Genomic DNA, 24367 nt, shown 5'->3' with positions numbered 1-24367 from the left:
CAGCCTTTTTTTAGGAAATGTTTTTAACTTCTGCTTCTTGGAAATGAAGCGGTCTCAATGAGACTGCACTTTTGCTGAGGCGGTTGTTGTTCTCATGGTGTCCAGGCCATACTCCATTTTGTTTGTTTCGCCTCTTCTTAGTTTCGCCTCTTCTCAGTGTCACATTTGCAGCTGCTTTCCTGTGGGAGCTATCTTCAATACCACAGTTTTTATCCTCAGCTCCAATTGAAAAAAATACATTTTGTCTGTTAAGTTAGACCACTGAGTATGGGAGCTTGTAGTGGGTCTGGGACGGTAGTGATTTTCCACAGCAGCTCCTGCAGTGCTGTGCTTACTGTTGATATCAATATTATGACTACTGCTCGCACAGCATCAGGGCTGTCCCTCCAGCATTCCTTCCCCCACCTTCACCAATAGCTGTGAGTGGGCATGATCTTGGGAGGGACTATGGCCAGGACAGCTGACCCAGGCTGACCAAGGAGATATTCCATACCATATGACGTCAGCTCAGTAATATAAAGTGGGGGAGAGGAGCAGGAAGGGGAGGCGAGATTCATTTCTGGCCTTCCCAAAGCAATCACTACGCGTACGGAAGCCCTGCTTCTTGGGAGGTGTCCAGACATCGCTGCTGATGGGAAGTGGAGAGGAACAGATTTATCTGATTCTGCTTTGCTTCCCGCGCGCGCGGCTTTGCTGCTTATTTATTAAACTGCATTTATCTAAACCCACGAGACTCCCATCTTATTTTCTCCCCTTCCCTGACTTGCTGAGGAGGTGGGGGATAAAGTGGTGTGGTGGGCATCTGGTATCCAGTCAGGCTCAAACCACCACAGAGCTACAAGAAAGCAGGAAGGCAGACCCCAGCTACAGTAGTAAGTAGGTCCCCATGCAGTCTATCAACCAGCACGGTGTCACATTTGCAGCTGCTTTCCTGTGGGAGCTATCTTCAATACCACAGTTTTTATCCTCAGCTCCCATTGAAAAAATACATGTGTCTGTTAAGTTATGCCACTGAATATGGGAGCTACAAGAAAGCAGGAAGGCAGACCCCAGCTATAGTAGTAAGTAGGTCCCCATGCAGTCTATCAGCCAGCACGGTGTCACATTTGCAGCTCCTTTCCTGTGGGAGCTATCTTCAATACCACACTTTTTCTGTTCTGCTCCCATTGAAAAAATATATGTGTCTGTTAAGGTATACCACTGAATATGGGAGCTACAAGAAAGCAGGAAGGCAGACCCCAGCTACAGTAGTAATTAGGTCCCCATGCAGTATATCAGCCAGCACGGTGTCACATTTGCAGCTCCTTTCCTGTGGGAGCTATCTTCAATACCACACTTTTTCTCCTCAGCTCCCATTGAAAAAATACATGTGTCTGTTAAGTTATGCCACTGAGTATGGGAGCTACAAGAAAGCAGGAAGGCAGACCCTGCCGCGAAGTTTTCGGCTCTTGGCCTGAAAAACCCAGGCTTGAAGCCTGAAACCCAGGCACGAAGGCCTGAAACCCAGGCACGAAGGCCTGAAACCCAGGCACAAAGGCCTGAAACCCAGGCACGAAGCCCTGAAACACAGGCACGAAGCCTGAAACCCAGGCATGAAGCCTGAAACCCAGGCACGAAGGCCTGAAAGCCAGGCACAAAAGCCTGAAAAACCCAGGCACGAAGCCTACTTCGTGCGGCGATCAACCCAGGGTCCGATTCTCAGCTGGGTGGGAAGAAATCAGTCCTACTCAATGTGAGTGATAGCAGAAATCTTCTTCTTCATTGAGATCAGGCTCTAACTTATATACACAGCAGCTTCAAAGCTAGCTCAGCAACAGCAGCTAATAGATTACATTCTTATGCTCATCCTACTTGCGGTTTCTGCGATAAGCAAGCTCCCTCACATTTTCCCATCTTGTTTTTCCCCCGTAGTTGTTTTCCACCTTGGGCTGTTACCTCGTTAGCTGAAAACAGCCCGACCTTGAAGGGAGAGAAAGCGGCCTGCTGTCTGCGTGACAGCAACTGCTTTAACCATGGCTCTGACTCTGGTCTTGATTGTGCATTAAATTCATATAACTGGAACTCAGATTGCCTTGCCCCATCGGGCCTAACATTATACCCTGGGATCCATGTCCATTCTCCCTTAATCACTCCTCGACAAGACCCCAGCTACAGTAGTAAGTAGGTCCCCATGCAGTCTATCAGCCAGCACGGTGTCACATTTGCAGCTGCTTTCCTGTGGGAGCTATCTTCAATACCACACTTTTTCTGTTCAGCTCCCATTGAATAAAATACATTTTATCTCTTAAATTATACCGCTGAGTATGGGAGCTACAAGAAAGCAGGAAAACAGGCCCCAGCTACAGTAGTAAGTAGGTCCCCATGCAGTCTATCAGCCAGCACGGTGTCACATTTGCAGCTCCTTTCCTGTGGGAGTTATCTTCAATACCACAGTTTTTATCCTCAGCTCCGTTTGAAAAAATACATGTGTATGTTAAGTTATGCCACAGAGTATGGGAGCTACAAGAAAGCAGGAAGGCAGACCCCAGCTACAGTATTAAGTAGGTCCCCATGCAGTCTATCAGCCAGCACGGTGTCACATTTGCAGCTGCTTTCCTGTGGGAGCTATCTTCAATACCACACTTTTTCTCCTCATCCCCCATTGAAAAAAATACATTTTGTCTGTTAAGTTATGCCACTGAGTATGGGAGCTACAAGAAAGCAGGAAGGCAGACCCCAGCTATAGTAGTAAGTATGTCCCCATGCAGTCTATCAGCCAGCACGGTGTCACATTTGCAGCTGCTTTCCTGTGGCAGCTATCTTCAATACCACACTTTTTCTGTTCAGCTCCCATTGAAAAAATACAAGTGTCGGTTAAGGTATACCACTGAGTATGGGAGCTACAAGAAAGCAGGAAGGCAGACCCCAGCTACAGTAGTCAGTAGGTCCCCATGCAGTCTATCAACCAGCACGGTGTCACATTTGCAGCTGCTTTCCTGTGGGAGCTATCTTCAATACCACACTTTTTCTGTTCTGCTCCCATTGAAAAAATACATGTGTCTGTTAAGTTATGCCACTGAGTATGGGAGCTACAAGAAAGCAGGAAGGCAGACCCTGCCGCGAAGTTTTCGGCTCTTGGCCTGAAAAACCCAGGCTTGAAGCCTGAAACCCAGGCACGAAGGCCTGAAACCCAGGCACGAAGCCTGAAACCCAGGCACGAAGCCCTGAAACACAGGCACGAAGCCTGAAACCCAGGAACAAAGGCCTGAAACCCAGGCACGAAGCCTGAAACCCAGGCACGAAGGCCTGAAAAACCCAGGCACGAAGGCCTGAAACACCCAGGCACGAAGCCTGAAACCCAGGCACGAAGCCTGAAACCCAGGCACAAAGGCCTGAAGAACCCAGGCACGAAGGCCTGAAACCCAGGCACAAAAGCCTGAAAAACCCAGGCACGAAGCCTACTTCATGCAGCGATCAACCCAGGGTCCGATTCTCAGCTGGGTGGGAAGAAATCAGTCCTACTCAATGTGAGTGATAGCAGAAATCTTCTTCTTCATTGAGATCAGGCTCTAACTTATATATACAGCAGCTTCAAAGCTAGCTCAGCAACAGCAGCTAATAGATTACATTCTTATGCTCATCCTACTTGCGGTTTCTGCGATAAGTAAGCTCCCTCACATTTTCCCATCTTGTTTTTCCCCCGTAGTTGTTTTCCACCTTGGGCTGTTACCTCGTTAGCTGAAAACAGCCCGACCTTGAAGGAAGAGAAAGCGGCCTGCTGTCTGCGCTGACTACGTGACAGCAACTGCTTTAATCATGGCTCTGACTCTGGTCTTGATTGTGCATTAAATTCATATAACTGGAACTCAGATTGCCTTGCCCCATCGGGCCTAACATTATACCCTGGGATCCATGTCCATTCTCCCTTAACCACTCCTCGACAAGACCCCAGCTACAGTAGTAAGTAGGTCCCCATGCAGTCTATCAGCCAGCACAGTGTCACATTTGCAGCTGCTTTCCTGTGGGAGCTATCTTCAATACCACACTTTTTCTGTTCAGCTCCCATTGAATAAAATACATTTTGTCTGTTAAATTATACCGCTGAGTATGGGAGCTACAAGAAAGCAGGAAGGCAGACCCCAGCTACAGTAGTAAGTAGGTCCCCATGCAGTCTATCAGCCTGCACGGTGTCACATTTGCAGCTGCTTTCCTGTGGGAGCTATCTTCAATACCACAGTTTCTATCCTCAGCTCCCTTTGAAAAAATACATGTGTCTGTTAAGTTATGCCACTGAGTATGGGAGCTACAAGAAAGCAGGAAGGCAGACCCCAGCTACAGTAGTAAGTAGGTCCCCATGCAGTCTATCAGCCAGCACGGTGTCACATTTGCAGCTTTTTTCCTGTGGGAGCTATCTTCAATACCACACTTTTTCTGTTCAGCTCCCATTGAAAAAATACATGGGTCTGTTAAGGTATACCACTGAGTATGGGAGCTACAAGAAAGCAGGAAGGCAGACCCCAGCTACAGTAGTAAGTAGGTCCCCATGCAGTCTATCAGTCAGCACGGTGTCACATTTGCAGCTGCTTTCCTGTGGGAGCTATCTTCAATACCACACTTTTTCTCCTCAGCTCCCATTGAAAAAATACATGTGTCTGTTAAGTTATGCCACTGAGTATGGGAGCTACAAGAAAGCAGGAAGGCAGACCCTGCCGCGAAGTTTTCGGCTCTTGGCCTGAAAAACCCAGGCTTGAAGCCTGAAACCCAGGCACGAAGCCCTGAAACACAGGCACGAAGCCTGAAACCCAGGCACAAAGGCCTGAAACCCAGGCACGAAGCCTGAAACCCAGGCACGAAGCCTGAAACCCAGGCACGAAGGCCTGAAACCCAGGCACGAAGCCTGAAACCCAGGCACGAAGGCCTGAAACCCAGGCACGAAAGCCTGAAAAACCCAGGCACGAAGGCCTGAAACCCAGGCACGAAGGCCTGAAAAACCCAGGCACGAAGGCCTGAAACACCCAGGCACGAAGCCTGAAACCCAGGCACGAAGCCTGAAACCCAGGCACAAAGGCCTGAAGAACCCAGGCACGAAGGCCTGAAACCCAGGCACAAAAGCCTGAAAAACCCAGGCACGAAGCCTACTTCATGCAGCGATCAACCCAGGGTCCGATTCTCAGCTGGGTGGGAAGAAATCAGTCCTACTCAATGTGAGTGATAGCAGAAATCTTCTTCTTCATTGAGATCAGGCTCTAACTTATATACACAGCAGCTTCAAAGCTAGCTCAGCAACAGCAGCTAATAGATTACATTCTTATGCTCATCCTACTTGCGGTTTCTGCAATAAGCAAGCTCCCTCACATTTTCCCATCTCGTTTTTCCCCCGTAGTTGTTTTCCACCTTGGGCTGTTACCTCGTTAGCTGAAAACAGCCCGACCTTGAAGGAAGAGAAAGCGGCCTGCTGTCTGCGCTGACTACGTGACAGCAACTGCTTTAACCATGGCTCTGACTCTGGTCTTGATTGTGCATTAAATTCATATAACTGGAACTCAGATTGCCGTGCCCCATCAGGCCTAACATTATACCCTGGGATCCATGTCCATTCTCCCTTAACCACTCCTCGACAAGACCCCAGCTACAGTAGTTAAAGTATACCACTGAATATGGGAGCTACAAGAAAGCAGGAAGGCAGACCCCAGCTACAGTAGTAAGTAAGTCCCCATGCAGTCTATCAACCAGCACGGTGTCACATTTGCAGCTGCTTTCCTGTGGGAGCTATCTTCAATACCACACTTTTTCTCCTCATCTCCCATTGAAAAAATACATGTGTCTGTTAAGTTATGCCACTGAGTATGGGAGCTACAAGAAAGCAGGAAGGAAGACCGTGCCGCGAAGTTTTCGGCTCTTGGCCTAAAAAACCCAGGCACAGAGCCTGAAACCCAGGCACGAAGCCCTGAAACCCAGGCACGAAGCCTGAAATCCAGGCACGAAGGCCTCAAACCCAGGCACGAAGCCTGAAACCCAGGCACGAAGGCCTGAAACCCAGGCACGAAGGCCTGAAACCCAGGCACGAAGCCTGAAACCCAGGCACGAAGGCCTGAAACCCAGGCACGAAGCCTGAAACCCAGGCACGAAGGCCTGAAACCCAGGCACGAAGCCTGAAACCCAGGCACAAAGGCCTGAAACCCAGGCACGAAGGCCTGAAAAACCCAGGCACGAAGGCCTGAAAAACCCAGGCACGAAGCCTACTTCATGCGGCGATCAACCCAGGGTCCGATTCTCAGCTGGGTGGGAAGAAATCAGTCCTACTCAATGTGAGTGATAGCAGAAATCTTCTTCTTCATTGAGACCAGGCTCTAACTTACATACACAGCTGCCTCAAAGCTAGCTCAGCAACAGCAGCTAATAGATTACATTCTTATGCTCATCCTACTTGCGGTTTCTGCGATAAGCAAGCTCCCTCACATTTTCCCATCTCGTTTTTCCCCCGTAGTTGTTTTCCACCTTGGGCTGTTACCTCGTTAGCTGAAAACAGCCCGACCTTGAAGGAAGAGAAAGCGGCCTGCTGTCTGCGTGACAGCAACTGCTTTAACCATGGCTCTGACTCTGGTCTTGATTGTGCATTAAATTCATATAACTGGAACTCAGATTGCCTTGCCCCATCGGGCCTAACATTATACCATGGGATCCATGTCCATTCTCCCTTAACCACTCCTCGACAAGACCCCAGCTACAGTAGTAAGTAGGTCCCCATGCAGTCTATCAGCCAGCACGGTGTCACATTTGCAGCTGCTTTCCTGTGGGAGCTATCTTCAATACCACACTTTTTCTGTTCTGCTCCCATTGAAAAAATACACGTGTCTGTTAAGTTATGCCACTGAGTATGGGAGCTACAAGAAAGCAGGAAGGCAGACCCCAGCTACGGTAGTAAGTAGGTCCCCATGCAGTCTATCAGCCAGCACGGTGTCACATTTGCAGCTGCTTTCCTGTGGGAGCTATCTTCAATACCACAGTTTTTATCCTCAGCTCCAATTGAAAAAAATACATTTTGTCTGTTAAGTTAGACCACTGAGTATGGGAGCTTGTAGTGGGTGTGGGACGGTAGTGATTTTCCACAGCAGCTCCTGAAGTGCTGTGCTTACTGTTGATATCAATATTATGACTACCGCTTGCACAACATCAGGGCTGTCCCTCCAGCATTCCTTCCCCCACCTTCACCAATAGCTGTGAGTGGGCATGATCTTGGGAGGGACTATGGCCAGGACAGCTGACCCAGGCTGACCAAGGAGATATTCCATACCATATGACATCAGCTCAGGAATATAAACTGGGGGAGAGGAGCAGGAAGGGGAGGTGAGATTCATTTCTGGCCTTCCCAAAGCAACCGCTACGGGTACCGCAGCCCTGCTTCTCGGGAGGTGGCCGGACATCGCTGCTGATGGGAAGTGGAGAGGAACAGCTTTATCTGCTTCTGCTTTGCTTCCCGCGCGCGGCTTTGCTGCTTCTTTATTAAACTGCTTTTATCTCAACCCACGAGACTCCCATCTTATTTTCTCCCCTTCCCTGGCTTGCTGAGGAGGTGGGGGTTAAAGTGGTGTGGTGGGCACCTGGCATCCAGCCAGGCTCAAACTATCACAGAGATACAAGAAAGCAGGAAGGCAGACCCCAGCTACACTAGTAAGTAGGTCCCCATGCAGTCTATCAGCCAGCACGGTGTCACATTTGCAGCTGCTTTCCTGAGGGAGCTATCTTCAATACCACACTTTTTATGTTCAGCTCCCATTGAATAAAATACATTTTGTCTGTTAAGTTATGCCACTGAATATGGGAGCTACAAGAAAGCAGGAAGGCAGACCCCAGCTACAGTAGTAAGTAGGTCCCCATGCAGTCTATCAGCCAGCACGGTGTCACATTTGCAGCTCCTTTCCTGTGGGAGCTATCTTCAATACCACACTTTTTCTGTTCAGCTCCCATTGAAAAAGTACATGTGTCTGTTAAGATATACCACTGAATATGGGAGCTACAAGAAAGCAGGAAGGCAGACCCCAGCTACAGTAGTAAGTAGGTCCCCATACAATCTATCAGCCAGCACGGTGTCACATTTGCAGCTGCTTTCCTGTGGGAGCTATCTTCAATACCACAGTTTTTCTCCTCAGCTCCCATTGAAAAAATACATGTGTCTGTTAAGGTATGCCACTGAGTATGGGAGCTACAAGAAAGCAGGAAGGCAGACCCCAGCTACAGTAGTAAGTAGGTCCCCATGCAGTCTATCAGCCAGCACGGTGTCACATTTGCAGTGCTTTCCTGTGGGAGTTATCTTTAATACCACACTTTTTTTTTTTTGCTCCCATTGAAAAAATACATGTGTCTGTTAAGGTATACCACTGAGTATGGGAGCTACAAGAAAGCAGGAAGGCAGACCCCAGCTACAGTAGTAAGTAGGTCCCCATGCAGTCTATCAGCCAGCACGGTGTCACATTTGCAGTGCTTTCCTGTGGGAGTTATCTTTAATACCACACTTTTTCTGTTTTGCTCCCATTGAAAAAATACATGTGTCTGTTAAGGTATACCACTGAGTATGGGAGCTACAAGAAAGCAGGAAGGCAGACCCCAGCTACAGTAGTAAGTAGGTTCCCATGCAGTCTATCAGCCAGCACGGTGTCACATTTGCAGCTGCTTTCCTGTGGGAGCTATCTTCAATACCACACTTTTTATCCTCAGCTCCCATTGAAAAAATACATTTTGTCTGTTAAGTTATGCCACTGAGAATGGGACCTACAAGAAAGCAGGAAGGCAGACCCCAGCTACAGTAGTAAGTAGGTCTCCATGCAGTCTATCAGCCAGCACGGTGTCACATTTGCAGCTGCTTTCCTGTGGGAGCTATCTCCAATACCACTGTTTTTCTCCTCAGCTACCATAAAAAAATACATGTGTCTGTTAAGGTATGCCACTGAGTATGGGAGCTACAAGAAAGCAGGAAGGCAGACCCCAGCTACAGTAGTAAGTAGGTCCCCATGCAGTCTATCAGCTAGCACAATATCACATTTGCAGCTCCTTTCCTGTGGGAGGTATCTTCAATACCACACTTTCTGTTCAGCTCCCATTGAAAAAATACATGTGTATGTTAAGTTATGCCACTGAGTAAGGGAGCTACAAGAAAGCAGGAAGGCAGACCCCAGCTACAGTAGTAAGTAGGTCCCCATGCTGTCTATCAGCCAGCACGGTGTCACATTTGCAGCTGCTTTCCTGTGGGAGCTATCTTCAATACCACACTTTTTCTCCTCAGCTCCCATTGAAAAAATACATGTGTCTGTTAAGTTATGCCACTGAGTATGGGAGCTACAAGAAAGCAGGAAGGCAGACCGCAGCTACAGTAGTAAGTAGGTCCCCATGCAGTCTATCAGTCAGCACAGTGTCACATTTGCAGGTGCTTTCCTGTGGGAGCTATCTTCAATACCACACTTTTTTGTTCAGCTACCATAGAAAAAATACATTGTGTCTGCTATGGTATACCACTGAGTATGGGAGCTACAAGAAAGCAGGAAGGCAGACCCCAGCTACAGTAGTAAGTAGGTCCCCATGCAGTCTATCAACCAGCACGGTGTCACATTTGCAGCTGCTTTCCTGTGGGAGCTATCTTCAATACCACAGTTTTTATCCTCAGCTCCCATTGAAAAAATACATGTGTCTGTTAAGTTATGCCACTGAATATGGGAGCTACAAGAAAGCAGGAAGGCAGACCCCAGCTATAGTAGTAAGTAGGTCCCCATGCAGTCTATCAGCCAGCACGGTGTCACATTTGCAGCTCCTTTCCTGTGGGAGCTATCTTCAATACCACACTTTTTCTGTTCTGCTCCCATTGAAAAAATATATGTGTCTGTTAAGGTATACCACTGAATATGGGAGCTACAAGAAAGCAGGAAGGCAGACCCCAGCTACAGTAGTAATTAGGTCCCCATGCAGTATATCAGCCAGCACGGTGTCACATTTGCAGCTCCTTTCCTGTGGGAGCTATCTTCAATACCACACTTTTTCTCCTCAGCTCCCATTGAAAAAATACATGTGTCTGTTAAGTTATGCCACTGAGTATGGGAGCTACAAGAAAGCAGGAAGGCAGACCCTGCCGCGAAGTTTTCGGCTCTTGGCCTGAAAAACCCAGGCTTGAAGCCTGAAACCCAGGCACGAAGGCCTGAAACCCAGGCACGAAGGCCTGAAACCCAGGCACAAAGGCCTGAAACCCAGGCACGAAGCCCTGAAACACAGGCACGAAGCCTGAAACCCAGGCATGAAGCCTGAAACCCAGGCACGAAGGCCTGAAAGCCAGGCACAAAAGCCTGAAAAACCCAGGCACGAAGCCTACTTCGTGCGGCGATCAACCCAGGGTCCGATTCTCAGCTGGGTGGGAAGAAATCAGTCCTACTCAATGTGAGTGATAGCAGAAATCTTCTTCTTCATTGAGATCAGGCTCTAACTTATATACACAGCAGCTTCAAAGCTAGCTCAGCAACAGCAGCTAATAGATTACATTCTTATGCTCATCCTACTTGCGGTTTCTGCGATAAGCAAGCTCCCTCACATTTTCCCATCTTGTTTTTCCCCCGTAGTTGTTTTCCACCTTGGGCTGTTACCTCGTTAGCTGAAAACAGCCCGACCTTGAAGGGAGAGAAAGCGGCCTGCTGTCTGCGTGACAGCAACTGCTTTAACCATGGCTCTGACTCTGGTCTTGATTGTGCATTAAATTCATATAACTGGAACTCAGATTGCCTTGCCCCATCGGGCCTAACATTATACCCTGGGATCCATGTCCATTCTCCCTTAATCACTCCTCGACAAGACCCCAGCTACAGTAGTAAGTAGGTCCCCATGCAGTCTATCAGCCAGCACGGTGTCACATTTGCAGCTGCTTTCCTGTGGGAGCTATCTTCAATACCACACTTTTTCTGTTCAGCTCCCATTGAATAAAATACATTTTATCTCTTAAATTATACCGCTGAGTATGGGAGCTACAAGAAAGCAGGAAAACAGGCCCCAGCTACAGTAGTAAGTAGGTCCCCATGCAGTCTATCAGCCAGCACGGTGTCACATTTGCAGCTCCTTTCCTGTGGGAGTTATCTTCAATACCACAGTTTTTATCCTCAGCTCCGTTTGAAAAAATACATGTGTATGTTAAGTTATGCCACAGAGTATGGGAGCTACAAGAAAGCAGGAAGGCAGACCCCAGCTACAGTATTAAGTAGGTCCCCATGCAGTCTATCAGCCAGCACGGTGTCACATTTGCAGCTGCTTTCCTGTGGGAGCTATCTTCAATACCACACTTTTTCTCCTCATCCCCCATTGAAAAAAATACATTTTGTCTGTTAAGTTATGCCACTGAGTATGGGAGCTACAAGAAAGCAGGAAGGCAGACCCCAGCTATAGTAGTAAGTATGTCCCCATGCAGTCTATCAGCCAGCACGGTGTCACATTTGCAGCTGCTTTCCTGTGGCAGCTATCTTCAATACCACACTTTTTCTGTTCAGCTCCCATTGAAAAAATACAAGTGTCGGTTAAGGTATACCACTGAGTATGGGAGCTACAAGAAAGCAGGAAGGCAGACCCCAGCTACAGTAGTCAGTAGGTCCCCATGCAGTCTATCAACCAGCACGGTGTCACATTTGCAGCTGCTTTCCTGTGGGAGCTATCTTCAATACCACACTTTTTCTCCTCAGCTCCCATTGAAAAAATACATGTGTCTGTTAAGTTATGCCACTGAGTATGGGAGCTACAAGAAAGCAGGAAGGCAGACCCTGCCGCGAAGTTTTCGGCTCTTGGCCTGAAAAACCCAGGCTTGAAGCCTGAAACCCAGGCACGAAGGCCTGAAACCCAGGCACGAAGCCTACTTCATGCGGCGATCAACCCAGGGTCCGATTCTCAGCTGGGTGGGAAGAAATCAGTCCTACTCAATGTGAGTGATAGCAGAAATCTTCTTCTTCATTGAGACCAGGCTCTAACTTACATACACAGCTGCCTCAAAGCTAGCTCAGCAACAGCAGCTAATAGATTACATTCTTATGCTCATCCTACTTGCGGTTTCTGCGATAAGCAAGCTCCCTCACATTTTCCCATCTCGTTTTTCCCCCGTAGTTGTTTTCCACCTTGGGCTGTTACCTCGTTAGCTGAAAACAGCCCGACCTTGAAGGAAGAGAAAGCGGCCTGCTGTCTGCGTGACAGCAACTGCTTTAACCATGGCTCTGACTCTGGTCTTGATTGTGCATTAAATTCATATAACTGGAACTCAGATTGCCTTGCCCCATCGGGCCTAACATTATACCATGGGATCCATGTCCATTCTCCCTTAACCACTCCTCGACAAGACCCCAGCTACAGTAGTAAGTAGGTCCCCATGCAGTCTATCAGCCAGCACGGTGTCACATTTGCAGCTGCTTTCCTGTGGGAGCTATCTTCAATACCACACTTTTTCTGTTCTGCTCCCATTGAAAAAATACACGTGTCTGTTAAGTTATGCCACTGAGTATGGGAGCTACAAGAAAGCAGGAAGGCAGACCCCAGCTACGGTAGTAAGTAGGTCCCCATGCAGTCTATCAGCCAGCACGGTGTCACATTTGCAGCTGCTTTCCTGTGGGAGCTATCTTCAATACCACAGTTTTTATCCTCAGCTCCAATTGAAAAAAATACATTTTGTCTGTTAAGTTAGACCACTGAGTATGGGAGCTTGTAGTGGGTGTGGGACGGTAGTGATTTTCCACAGCAGCTCCTGAAGTGCTGTGCTTACTGTTGATATCAATATTATGACTACCGCTTGCACAACATCAGGGCTGTCCCTCCAGCATTCCTTCCCCCACCTTCACCAATAGCTGTGAGTGGGCATGATCTTGGGAGGGACTATGGCCAGGACAGCTGACCCAGGCTGACCAAGGAGATATTCCATACCATATGACATCAGCTCAGGAATATAAACTGGGGGAGAGGAGCAGGAAGGGGAGGTGAGATTCATTTCTGGCCTTCCCAAAGCAACCGCTACGGGTACCGCAGCCCTGCTTCTCGGGAGGTGGCCGGACATCGCTGCTGATGGGAAGTGGAGAGGAACAGCTTTATCTGCTTCTGCTTTGCTTCCCGCGCGCGGCTTTGCTGCTTCTTTATTAAACTGCTTTTATCTCAACCCACGAGACTCCCATCTTATTTTCTCCCCTTCCCTGGCTTGCTGAGGAGGTGGGGGTTAAAGTGGTGTGGTGGGCACCTGGCATCCAGCCAGGCTCAAACTATCACAGAGATACAAGAAAGCAGGAAGGCAGACCCCAGCTACACTAGTAAGTAGGTCCCCATGCAGTCTATCAGCCAGCACGGTGTCACATTTGCAGCTCCTTTCCTGTGGGAGCTATCTTCAATACCACACTTTTTCTGTTCAGCTCCCATTGAAAAAGTACATGTGTCTGTTAAGATATACCACTGAATATGGGAGCTACAAGAAAGCAGGAAGGCAGACCCCAGCTACAGTAGTAAGTAGGTCCCCATACAATCTATCAGCCAGCACGGTGTCACATTTGCAGCTGCTTTCCTGTGGGAGCTATCTTCAATACCACAGTTTTTCTCCTCAGCTCCCATTGAAAAAATACATGTGTCTGTTAAGGTATGCCACTGAGTATGGGAGCTACAAGAAAGCAGGAAGGCAGACCCCAGCTACAGTAGTAAGTAGGTCCCCATGCAGTCTATCAGCCAGCACGGTGTCACATTTGCAGTGCTTTCCTGTGGGAGTTATCTTTAATACCACACTTTTTTTTTTTTGCTCCCATTGAAAAAATACATGTGTCTGTTAAGGTATACCACTGAGTATGGGAGCTACAAGAAAGCAGGAAGGCAGACCCCAGCTACAGTAGTAAGTAGGTCCCCATGCAGTCTATCAGCCAGCACGGTGTCACATTTGCAGTGCTTTCCTGTGGGAGTTATCTTTAATACCACACTTTTTCTGTTTTGCTCCCATTGAAAAAATACATGTGTCTGTTAAGGTATACCACTGAGTATGGGAGCTACAAGAAAGCAGGAAGGCAGACCCCAGCTACAGTAGTAAGTAGGTTCCCATGCAGTCTATCAGCCAGCACGGTGTCACATTTGCAGCTGCTTTCCTGTGGGAGCTATCTTCAATACCACACTTTTTATCCTCAGCTCCCATTGAAAAAATACATTTTGTCTGTTAAGTTATGCCACTGAGAATGGGACCTACAAGAAAGCAGGAAGGCAGACCCCAGCTACAGTAGTAAGTAGGTCTCCATGCAGTCTATCAGCCAGCACGGTGTCACATTTGCAGCTGCTTTCCTGTGGGAGCTATCTCCAATACCACTGTTTTTCTCCTCAGCTACCATAAAAAAATACATGTGTCTGTTAAGGTATGCCACTGAGTATGGGAGCTACAAGAAAGCAGGAAGGCAGACCCCAGCTACAGTAGTAAGTAGGTCCCCATGCAGTCTATCAGCTAGCACAATATCACATTTGCAGCTCCTTTCCTGTGGGAGGTATCTTCAATACCACACTTTCTGTTCAGCTCCCATTGAAAAAATACATGTGTATGTTAAGTTATGCCACTGAGTAAGGGAGCTACAAGAAAGCAGGAAGGCAGACCCCAGCTACAGTAGTAAGTAGGTCCCCATGCTGTCTATCAGCCAGCACGGTGTCACATTTGCAGCTGCTTTCCTGTGGGAGCTATCTTCAATACCACACTTTTTCTCCTCAGCTCCCATTGAAAAAATACATGTGTCTGTTAAGTTATGCCACTGAGTATGGGAGCTACAAGAAAGCAGGAAGGCAGACCGCAGCTACAGTAGTAAGTAGGTCCCCATGCAGTCTATCAGTCAGCACAGTGTCACATTTGCAGGTGCTTTCCTGTGGGAGCTATCTTCAATACCACACTTTTTTGTTCAGCTACCATAGAAAAAATACATTGTGTCTGCTATGGTATACCACTGAGTATGGGAGCTACAAGAAAGCAGGAAGGCAGACCCCAGCTACAGTAGTAAGTAGGTCCCCATGCAGTCTATCAACCAGCACGGTGTCACATTTGCAGCTGCTTTCCTGTGGGAGCTATCTTCAATACCACAGTTTTTATCCTCAGCTCCCATTGAAAAAATACATGTGTCTGTTAAGTTATGCCACTGAATATGGGAGCTACAAGAAAGCAGGAAGGCAGACCCCAGCTATAGTAGTAAGTAGGTCCCCATGCAGTCTATCAGCCAGCACGGTGTCACATTTGCAGCTCCTTTCCTGTGGGAGCTATCTTCAATACCACACTTTTTCTGTTCTGCTCCCATTGAAAAAATATATGTGTCTGTTAAGGTATACCACTGAATATGGGAGCTACAAGAAAGCAGGAAGGCAGACCCCAGCTACAGTAGTAATTAGGTCCCCATGCAGTATATCAGCCAGCACGGTGTCACATTTGCAGCTCCTTTCCTGTGGGAGCTATCTTCAATACCACACTTTTTCTCCTCAGCTCCCATTGAAAAAATACATGTGTCTGTTAAGTTATGCCACTGAGTATGGGAGCTACAAGAAAGCAGGAAGGCAGACCCTGCCGCGAAGTTTTCGGCTCTTGGCCTGAAAAACCCAGGCTTGAAGCCTGAAACCCAGGCACGAAGGCCTGAAACCCAGGCACGAAGGCCTGAAACCCAGGCACAAAGGCCTGAAACCCAGGCACGAAGCCCTGAAACACAGGCACGAAGCCTGAAACCCAGGCATGAAGCCTGAAACCCAGGCACGAAGGCCTGAAAGCCAGGCACAAAAGCCTGAAAAACCCAGGCACGAAGCCTACTTCGTGCGGCGATCAACCCAGGGTCCGATTCTCAGCTGGGTGGGAAGAAATCAGTCCTACTCAATGTGAGTGATAGCAGAAATCTTCTTCTTCATTGAGATCAGGCTCTAACTTATATACACAGCAGCTTCAAAGCTAGCTCAGCAACAGCAGCTAATAGATTACATTCTTATGCTCATCCTACTTGCGGTTTCTGCGATAAGCAAGCTCCCTCACATTTTCCCATCTTGTTTTTCCCCCGTAGTTGTTTTCCACCTTGGGCTGTTACCTCGTTAGCTGAAAACAGCCCGACCTTGAAGGGAGAGAAAGCGGCCTGCTGTCTGCGTGACAGCAACTGCTTTAACCATGGCTCTGACTCTGGTCTTGATTGTGCATTAAATTCATATAACTGGAACTCAGATTGCCTTGCCCCATCGGGCCTAACATTATACCCTGGGATCCATGTCCATTCTCCCTTAATCACTCCTCGACAAGACCCCAGCTACAGTAGTAAGTAGGTCCCCATGCAGTCTATCAGCCAGCACGGTGTCACATTTGCAGCTGCTTTCCTGTGGGAGCTATCTTCAATACCACACTTTTTCTGTTCAGCTCCCATTGAATAAAATACATTTTATCTCTTAAATTATACCGCTGAGTATGGGAGCTACAAGAAAGCAGGAAAACAGGCCCCAGCTACAGTAGTAAGTAGGTCCCCATGCAGTCTATCAGCCAGCACGGTGTCACATTTGCAGCTCCTTTCCTGTGGGAGTTATCTTCAATACCACAGTTTTTATCCTCAGCTCCGTTTGAAAAAATACATGTGTATGTTAAGTTATGCCACAGAGTATGGGAGCTACAAGAAAGCAGGAAGGCAGACCCCAGCTACAGTATTAAGTAGGTCCCCATGCAGTCTATCAGCCAGCACGGTGTCACATTTGCAGCTGCTTTCCTGTGGGAGCTATCTTCAATACCACACTTTTTCTCCTCATCCCCCATTGAAAAAAATACATTTTGTCTGTTAAGTTATGCCACTGAGTATGGGAGCTACAAGAAAGCAGGAAGGCAGACCCCAGCTATAGTAGTAAGTATGTCCCCATGCAGTCTATCAGCCAGCACGGTGTCACATTTGCAGCTGCTTTCCTGTGGCAGCTATCTTCAATACCACACTTTTTCTGTTCAGCTCCCATTGAAAAAATACAAGTGTCGGTTAAGGTATACCACTGAGTATGGGAGCTACAAGAAAGCAGGAAGGCAGACCCCAGCTACAGTAGTCAGTAGGTCCCCATGCAGTCTATCAACCAGCACGGTGTCACATTTGCAGCTGCTTTCCTGTGGGAGCTATCTTCAATACCACACTTTTTCTCCTCAGCTCCCATTGAAAAAATACATGTGTCTGTTAAGTTATGCCACTGAGTATGGGAGCTACAAGAAAGCAGGAAGGCAGACCCTGCCGCGAAGTTTTCGGCTCTTGGCCTGAAAAACCCAGGCTTGAAGCCTGAAACCCAGGCACGAAGGCCTGAAACCCAGGCACGAAGCCTGAAACCCAGGCACGAAGCCCTGAAACACAGGCACGAAGCCTGAAACCCAGGAACAAAGGCCTGAAACCCAGGCACGAAGCCTGAAACCCAGGCACGAAGGCCTGAAAAACCCAGGCACGAAGGCCTGAAACACCCAGGCACGAAGCCTGAAACCCAGGCACGAAGCCTGAAACCCAGGCACAAAGGCCTGAAGAACCCAGGCACGAAGGCCTGAAACCCAGGCACAAAAGCCTGAAAAACCCAGGCACGAAGCCTACTTCATGCAGCGATCAACCCAGGGTCCGATTCTCAGCTGGGTGGGAAGAAATCAGTCCTACTCAATGTGAGTGATAGCAGAAATCTTCTTCTTCATTGAGATCAGGCTCTAACTTATATATACAGCAGCTTCAAAGCTAGCTCAGCAACAGCAGCTAATAGATTACATTCTTATGCTCATCCTACTTGCGGTTTCTGCGATAAGTAAGCTCCCTCACATTTTCCCATCTTGTTTTTCCCCCGTAGTTGTTTTCCACCTTGGGCTGTTACCTCGTTAGCTGAAAACAGCCCGACCTTGAAGGAAGAGAAAGCGGCCTGCTGTCTGCGCTGACTACGTGACAGCAACTGCTTTAATCATGGCTCTGACTCTGGTCTTGATTGTGCATTAAATTCATATAACTGGAACTCAGATTGCCTTGCCCCATCGGGCCTAACATTATACCCTGGGATCCATGTCCATTCTCCCTTAACCACTCCTCGACAAGACCCCAGCTACAGTAGTAAGTAGGTCCCCATGCAGTCTATCAGCCAGCACAGTGTCACATTTGCAGCTGCTTTCCTGTGGGAGCTATCTTCAATACCACACTTTTTCTGTTCAGCTCCCATTGAATAAAATACATTTTGTCTGTTAAATTATACCGCTGAGTATGGGAGCTACAAGAAAGCAGGAAGGCAGACCCCAGCTACAGTAGTAAGTAGGTCCCCATGCAGTCTATCAGCCTGCACGGTGTCACATTTGCAGCTGCTTTCCTGTGGGAGCTATCTTCAATACCACAGTTTCTATCCTCAGCTCCCTTTGAAAAAATACATGTGTCTGCTAAGTTATGCCACTGAGTATGGGAGCTACAAGAAAGCAGGAAGGCAGACCCCAGCTACAGTAGTAAGTAGGTCCCCATGCAGTCTATCAGCCAGCACGGTGTCACATTTGCAGCTTTTTTCCTGTGGGAGCTATCTTCAATACCACACTTTTTCTGTTCAGCTCCCATTGAAAAAATACATGGGTCTGTTAAGGTATACCACTGAGTATGGGAGCTACAAGAAAGCAGGAAGGCAGACCCCAGCTACAGTAGTAAGTAGGTCCCCATGCAGTCTATCAGTCAGCACGGTGTCACATTTGCAGCTGCTTTCCTGTGGGAGCTATCTTCAATACCACACTTTTTCTCCTCAGCTCCCATTGAAAAAATACATGTGTCTGTTAAGTTATGCCACTGAGTATGGGAGCTACAAGAAAGCAGGAAGGCAGACCCTGCCGCGAAGTTTTCGGCTCTTGGCCTGAAAAACCCAGGCTTGAAGCCTGAAACCCAGGCACGAAGCCCTGAAACACAGGCACGAAGCCTGAAACCCAGGCACAAAGGCCTGAAACCCAGGCACGAAGCCTGAAACCCAGGCACGAAGGCCTGAAACCCAGGCACGAAGCCTGAAACCCAGGCACGAAGGCCTGAAACCCAGGCACGAAAGCCTGAAAAACCCAGGCACGAAGGCCTGAAACCCAGGCACGAAGGCCTGAAAAACCCAGGCACGAAGGCCTGAAACACCCAGGCACGAAGCCTGAAACCCAGGCACGAAGCCTGAAACCCAGGCACAAAGGCCTGAAGAACCCAGGCACGAAGGCCTGAAACCCAGGCACAAAAGCCTGAAAAACCCAGGCACGAAGCCTACTTCATGCAGCGATCAACCCAGGGTCCGATTCTCAGCTGGGTGGGAAGAAATCAGTCCTACTCAATGTGAGTGATAGCAGAAATCTTCTTCTTCATTGAGATCAGGCTCTAACTTATATACACAGCAGCTTCAAAGCTAGCTCAGCAACAGCAGCTAATAGATTACATTCTTATGCTCATCCTACTTGCGGTTTCTGCAATAAGCAAGCTCCCTCACATTTTCCCATCTCGTTTTTCCCCCGTAGTTGTTTTCCACCTTGGGCTGTTACCTCGTTAGCTGAAAACAGCCCGACCTTGAAGGAAGAGAAAGCGGCCTGCTGTCTGCGCTGACTACGTGACAGCAACTGCTTTAACCATGGCTCTGACTCTGGTCTTGATTGTGCATTAAATTCATATAACTGGAACTCAGATTGCCGTGCCCCATCAGGCCTAACATTATACCCTGGGATCCATGTCCATTCTCCCTTAACCACTCCACGACAAGACCCCAGCTACAGTAGTTAAAGTATACCACTGAATATGGGAGCTACAAGAAAGCAGGAAGGCAGACCCCAGCTACAGTAGTAAGTAAGTCCCCATGCAGTCTATCAACCAGCACGGTGTCACATTTGCAGCTGCTTTCCTGTGGGAGCTATCTTCAATACCACACTTTTTCTCCTCATCTCCCATTGAAAAAATACATGTGTCTGTTAAGTTATGCCACTGAGTATGGGAGCTACAAGAAAGCAGGAAGGAAGACCGTGCCGCGAAGTTTTCGGCTCTTGGCCTAAAAAACCCAGGCACAGAGCCTGAAACCCAGGCACGAAGCCCTGAAACCCAGGCACGAAGCCTGAAATCCAGGCACGAAGGCCTCAAACCCAGGCACGAAGCCTGAAACCCAGGCACGAAGGCCTGAAACCCAGGCACGAAGGCCTGAAACCCAGGCACGAAGCCTGAAACCCAGGCACGAAGGCCTGAAACCCAGGCACGAAGCCTGAAACCCAGGCACGAAGGCCTGAAACCCAGGCACGAAGCCTGAAACCCAGGCACAAAGGCCTGAAACCCAGGCACGAAGGCCTGAAAAACCCAGGCACGAAGGCCTGAAAAACCCAGGCACGAAGCCTACTTCATGCGGCGATCAACCCAGGGTCCGATTCTCAGCTGGGTGGGAAGAAATCAGTCCTACTCAATGTGAGTGATAGCAGAAATCTTCTTCTTCATTGAGACCAGGCTCTAACTTACATACACAGCTGCCTCAAAGCTAGCTCAGCAACAGCAGCTAATAGATTACATTCTTATGCTCATCCTACTTGCGGTTTCTGCGATAAGCAAGCTCCCTCACATTTTCCCATCTCGTTTTTCCCCCGTAGTTGTTTTCCACCTTGGGCTGTTACCTCGTTAGCTGGAAACAGCCCGACCTTGAAGGAAGAGAAAGCGGCCTGCTGTCTGCGTGACAGCAACTGCTTTAACCATGGCTCTGACTCTGGTCTTGATTGTGCATTAAATTCATATAACTGGAACTCAGATTGCCTTGCCCCATCGGGCCTAACATTATACCATGGGATCCATGTCCATTCTCCCTTAACCACTCCTCGACAAGACCCCAGCTACAGTAGTAAGTAGGTCCCCATGCAGTCTATCAGCCAGCACGGTGTCACATTTGCAGCTGCTTTCCTGTGGGAGCTATCTTCAATACCACACTTTTTCTGTTCTGCTCCCATTGAAAAAATACACGTGTCTGTTAAGTTATGCCACTGAGTATGGGAGCTACAAGAAAGCAGGAAGGCAGACCCCAGCTACGGTAGTAAGTAGGTCCCCATGCAGTCTATCAGCCAGCACGGTGTCACATTTGCAGCTGCTTTCCTGTGGGAGCTATCTTCAATACCACAGTTTTTATCCTCAGCTCCAATTGAAAAAAATACATTTTGTCTGTTAAGTTAGACCACTGAGTATGGGAGCTTGTAGTGGGTGTGGGACGGTAGTGATTTTCCACAGCAGCTCCTGAAGTGCTGTGCTTACTGTTGATATCAATATTATGACTACCGCTTGCACAACATCAGGGCTGTCCCTCCAGCATTCCTTCCCCCACCTTCACCAATAGCTGTGAGTGGGCATGATCTTGGGAGGGACTATGGCCAGGACAGCTGACCCAGGCTGACCAAGGAGATATTCCATACCATATGACATCAGCTCAGGAATATAAACTGGGGGAGAGGAGCAGCAAGGGGAGGTGAGATTCATTTCTGGCCTTCCCAAAGCAACCGCTACGGGTACCGCAGCCCTGCTTCTCGGGAGGTGGCCGGACATCGCTGCTGATGGGAAGTGGAGAGGAACAGCTTTATCTGCTTCTGCTTTGCTTCCCGCGCGCGGCTTTGCTGCTTCTTTATTAAACTGCTTTTATCTCAACCCACGAGACTCCCATCTTATTTTCTCCCCTTCCCTGGCTTGCTGAGGAGGTGGGGGTTAAAGTGGTGTGGTGGGCACCTGGCATCCAGCCAGGCTCAAACTATCACAGAGATACAAGAAAGCAGGAAGGCAGACCCCAGCTACACTAGTAAGTAGGTCCCCATGCAGTCTATCAGCCAGCACGGTGTCACATTTGCAGCTGCTTTCCTGAGGGAGCTATCTTCAATACCACACTTTTTATGTTCAGCTCCCGTTGAATAAAATACATTTTGTCTGTTAAGTTATGCCACTGAATATGGGAGCTACAAGAAAGCAGGAAGGCAGACCCCAGCTACAGTAGTAAGTAGGTCCCCATGCAGTCTATCAGCCAGCACGGTGTCACATTTGCAGCTCCTTTCCTGTGGGAGCTATCTTCAATACCACACTTTTTCTGTTCAGCTCCCATTGAAAAAGTACATGTGTCTGTTAAGATATACCACTGAATATGGGAGCTACAAGAAAGCAGGAAGGCAGACCCCAGCTACAGTAGTAAGTAGGTCCCCATACAATCTATCAGCCAGCACGGTGTCACATTTGCAGCTGCTTTCCTGTGGGAGCTATCTTCAATACCACAGTTTTTCTCCTCAGCTCCCATTGAAAAAATACATGTGTCTGTTAAGGTATGCCACTGAGTATGGGAGCTACAAGAAAGCAGGAAGGCAGACCCCAGCTACAGTAGTAAGTAGGTCCCCATGCAGTCTATCAGCCAGCACGGTGTCACATTTGCAGTGCTTTCCTGTGGGAGTTATCTTTAATACCACACTTTTTTTGTTTTGCTCCCATTGAAAAAATACATGTGTCTGTTAAGGTATACCACTGAGTATGGGAGCTACAAGAAAGCAGGAAGGCAGACCCCAGCTACAGTAGTAAGTAGGTCCCCATGCAGTCTATCAGCCAGCACGGTGTCACATTTGCAGTGCTTTCCTGTGGGAGTTATCTTTAATACCACACTTTTTCTGTTTTGCTCCCATTGAAAAAATACATGTGTCTGTTAAGGTATACCACTGAGTATGGGAGCTACAAGAAAGCAGGAAGGCAGACCCCAGCTACAGTAGTAAGTAGGTTCCCATGCAGTCTATCAGCCAGCACGGTGTCACATTTGCAGCTGCTTTCCTGTGGGAGCTATCTTCAATACCACACTTTTTATCCTCAGCTCCCATTGAAAAAATACATTTTGTCTGTTAAGTTATGCCACTGAGAATGGGACCTACAAGAAAGCAGGAAGGCAGACCCCAGCTACAGTAGTAAGTAGGTCTCCATGCAGTCTATCAGCCAGCACGGTGTCACATTTGCAGCTGCTTTCCTGTGGGAGCTATCTCCAATACCACTGTTTTTCTCCTCAGCTACCATAAAAAAATACATGTGTCTGTTAAGGTATGCCACTGAGTATGGGAGCTACAAGAAAGCAGGAAGGCAGACCCCAGCTACAGTAGTAAGTAGGTCCCCATGCAGTCTATCAGCTAGCACAATATCACATTTGCAGCTCCTTTCCTGTGGGAGGTATCTTCAATACCACACTTTCTGTTCAGCTCCCATTGAAAAAATACATGTGTATGTTAAGTTATGCCACTGAGTAAGGGAGCTACAAGAAAGCAGGAAGGCAGACCCCAGCTACAGTAGTAAGTAGGTCCCCATGCTGTCTATCAGCCAGCACGGTGTCACATTTGCAGCTGCTTTCCTGTGGGAGCTATCTTCAATACCACACTTTTTCTCCTCAGCTCCCATTGAAAAAATACATGTGTCTGTTAAGTTATGCCACTGAGTATGGGAGCTACAAGAAAGCAGGAAGGCAGACCGCAGCTACAGTAGTAAGTAGGTCCCCATGCAGTCTATCAGTCAGCACAGTGTCACATTTGCAGGTGCTTTCCTGTGGGAGCTATCTTCAATACCACACTTTTTTGTTCAGCTACCATAGAAAAAATACATTGTGTCTGCTATGGTATACCACTGAGTATGGGAGCTACAAGAAAGCAGGAAGGCAGACCCCAGCTACAGTAGTAAGTCCCCATGCAGTCTATCAGCCAGCATGGTGTCACATTTGCAGCTGCTTTCCTGTGGGAGCTATCTTCAATACCACACTTTTTCTCCTCAGCTCCCATTGAAAAAATAAATGTGTCTGTTAAGGTATACCACTGAATATGGGAGCTACAAGAAAGCAGGAAGGCAGACCCCAGCTACAGTAGTAAGTAGGTCCCCATGCATTCTATCAGCCAGCACGGTGTCACATTTACAACTGCTTTCCTGTGGGAGGTATCTTCAATAGCACACTTTTTCTCTTCAGCTCCCTTTGAAAAAAATACATGTGTCTGTTAAGTTATGCCACTGAGTATGGGAGCTACAAGAAAGCAGGAAGGCAGACCCCAGCTACAGTAGTAAGTATGTCCCCATGCAGTCTATCAGTAAGCACAGTGTCACATTTGCAGCTGCTTTCCTGTGGGAGCTATCTTCAATACCACACTTTTTCTCCTCATCTCCCATTGAAAAAATACTTGTGTCTGTTAAGGTATACCACTGAGTATGGGAGCTACAAGAAAGCAGGAAGGCAGACCCCAGCTACAGTAGTAAGTAGGTCCCCATGCAGTCTATCAGCCAGCACGGTGTCACATTTGCAGCTGCTTTCCTGTGGAAGCTATCTTCAATACCACACTTTTTCTGTTCAGCTCCCATTGAAAAAATAAATTTGTCTGTTAAGGTATACCACTGAGTATGGGAGCTACAAGAAAGCAGGAAGGCAGACCCCA

The sequence above is a fragment of the Colius striatus genome, unplaced genomic scaffold (genome assembly GCF_028858725.1).
Source record: "Colius striatus isolate bColStr4 unplaced genomic scaffold, bColStr4.1.hap1 scaffold_35, whole genome shotgun sequence".
In the NCBI taxonomy this organism is placed as follows: domain Eukaryota; kingdom Metazoa; phylum Chordata; class Aves; order Coliiformes; family Coliidae; genus Colius; species Colius striatus.
The sequence above is the reverse complement of the archived record's forward strand: the minus strand, read 5'-3'. Positions refer to the sequence as shown.